Raw genomic sequence first — 2,801 nt, forward strand, 5'->3', positions numbered from 1 at the left:
ACACAGCTCGCCCACTAGAATTACACAGAACTCCCTTCTCAGTGAGATATTATCTGTGAAAGTGAAAGTGTTAGTTGCTCATTCATATTCGACTCTTTTGGACCCTATGGACTGTATCCCACCAAGCTCCTCTGTCCACTGAATTCTCTAGGCAAGAATACTGGAATGGGTTGCTATTTCCTTCTCCAGGGAGTCTTCCCAACCCAGAATTGAACCCGGGTCTCCTGCATTGCAGGCAGATTCTTTACTGTCTGAGCCATCTGTGAGTGATTATTATTCTCCTAACCTGTGTAGAGGGAACCCCAAGCACTGTGTACAGATTTAGCTCCACTGTTGGCCTTGGACTCCCCCTGCTTGGGACTAAGCTGGGAAAGCACTTCTCTACCTAAGAACATACAAAGAATTTGAATGAAGGAATGGTTTTAGTGATCCTCAGCTCTTGGGAAGCTGCTTCTCCCAAAGGCCCTGACCAGAACATGAAGAAGTGGCTGGTGCTGCAACAGGAGGGATTTAGGGTAAAGTAGGGATTCAGTGCCCTGGGCCTAAAGCAGGCAGAGTTCCCCCTACCCCCCACCCCAGGCAGTAGGGTCAGCAGGTCCCTACCAAAGCAGCTAAGCTTTCTCCACCAGCCAACCCCTCAGGATCTGAAGGCACTCATTTACATTGTTGACTTTCCTCCAGGCCTTTCCCACACATACCTGTGTTAGAGTGCTGTTTTGTGTCCCCCGCTAGAGCTAATGATTTACACTCAAGGCCAGATGAAAGGGCTTGGGAGCCCGCGAAGGGAGGGAGGAGAACAGGAAGAGACTTTGAAGCCATCTAGATTTGGGGAATGAATTACAGCCCCTTGTGGCCCAAGTCCTCCACCCCAAGTTAGTTCACTATGCCAGACTAATATTGCTCCTTTCCCTCTTCTTCTAAAGCCACTACAATCTCTTCCAGGAAGCCTTCTTCACTCTTCCGTCACTCTTCTTTTCTCTTCCCCATCACCTCACCCTACCCTCACTAATGTCTAAGGCAGTATTTTTCAAAGGAAGGAGTATGAGCAGAAGAGTTGTCTAACCAGCATATCTGCTGCTAAGCTGCTAAGTCGCTTCAGTCGTGTCCGACTCTCTGCGACCCCAGAGACGGCAGCCCACCAGGCTCCCCTGTCCCTGGGATTCTCCAGGCAAGGACACTGGAGTGGGTTGCCATTGCCTTCTCCAATGCATGAAAAGTGAAAGTGAAGTCGCTCAGTCGTGTCCAACTCCTAGAGACCCCATGGACTGCAGTCTACCAGGCTCCTCCGTCCATTGGATTTTCCAGGCAAGAGTACTGGAGTGGGGTACCATTGCCTTCTCCAAACCAGCATATACATAAAACTTTTAAACAAAATTAATAGAATAAGGTAAAATAAACTAAATTGGAGTGCATCCGATGTTGTACTGGTGGATCCTGTTATACTGTTTCATGAAACTCTTAATGTGAAGAGAGAGATGTTTTATAAATATATATATGTATATGTATATATACATATTACTGTGGATTTTAATCAAAAAAAGTTTAAAAGCCACAATCTAAAGCACTTCGTTCTGTCATTTTGATGACATATATCTGGATCTGGATACATGACCCATCTGCCTTACCCATCCCTCTTCCTCCTTCCACCTCTAGATAGCATCCAAAAGATCTTTTATTTCTGCAGTAAAGGAAGTATACTATATCTGTCCAGTATGGTAGCCACCAACTCCATAGGGCCTACTGAGCACTTGAAGTATAGCTAATGTGACTGAGAAAATTTATTTTTACTATATTTAATTTCGATGAATTTAAATAGTCATAGTAGTGGCTAGTGGCTAAGACTACTGTATTGCACAGCGAAGTTCTACACTGAAGGCTCCCTGTGGGCAGAGACTAGGCTGTCTTGCTCACTCTTGTACCCCTGAGACTTGGCAGAGTTCCAGCACGTGATAAGTCACCTATAAACAGTCAGGTGTCTTTGTTTTTGAGACAGAATGAAGTGGGGAAACCACTAGACCACTCAGGTATGACCTAAATCAAATCCCTTATGATTATACAGTGGGAGTGAGAAATAGATTTAAGGGCCTAGACCTGATAGACAGAGCGCCTGATGAACTATGGACGGAGGTTCGTGACATTGTACAGGAGACGGGGATCAAGACCATCTCCATGGAAAAGAAATGCAAAAAAGCAAAATGGCTGTCTGAGGAGGCCTTACAAATAGCTGTGAAAAGAAGAGAAGCGAAAAGCAAAGGAGAAAAGGAAAGATATAAGCATCTGAATGCAGAGTTCCAAAAAATAGCAAGAAGAGATAAGAAAGCCTTCTTCAGTGATCAATGCAAAGAAATAGAGGAAAACAACAGAATGGGAAAGACTAGAGATCTCGTCAAGAAAATTAAAGATACCAAGGGAACATTTCATGCAAAGATGGGCTTGATAAAGGACAGAAATGGTATGGACCTAACAGAAGCAGAAGATATTAAGAAGAGGTGACAAGAATACACAGAATAATCATACAAAAAAGATCTTCATGACCCAGATAATCACGATGGTGTGATCACTCATCTAGAGCCAGACATCCTGGAATGTGAAGTCATGTGGGCCTTAGAAAGCATCACTACGAACAAAGCTAGTGGAGGTGATGGAATTCCAGTGGAGCTATTTCAAATCCTGAAAGATGATGCTGTGAAAGTGCTGCACTCAATATGCCAGCAAATTTGGAAAACTCAGCAGTGGCCACAGGACTGGAAAAGGTCAGTTTTCATTCCAATCCCAAAGAAAGGCAATGCCAAAGAATGTTC

Source organism: Bison bison, unplaced genomic scaffold (genome assembly GCF_000754665.1).
Source record: "Bison bison bison isolate TAMUID 2011002044 unplaced genomic scaffold, Bison_UMD1.0 scf7180017864383, whole genome shotgun sequence".
NCBI classification, from domain to species: domain Eukaryota; kingdom Metazoa; phylum Chordata; class Mammalia; order Artiodactyla; family Bovidae; genus Bison; species Bison bison.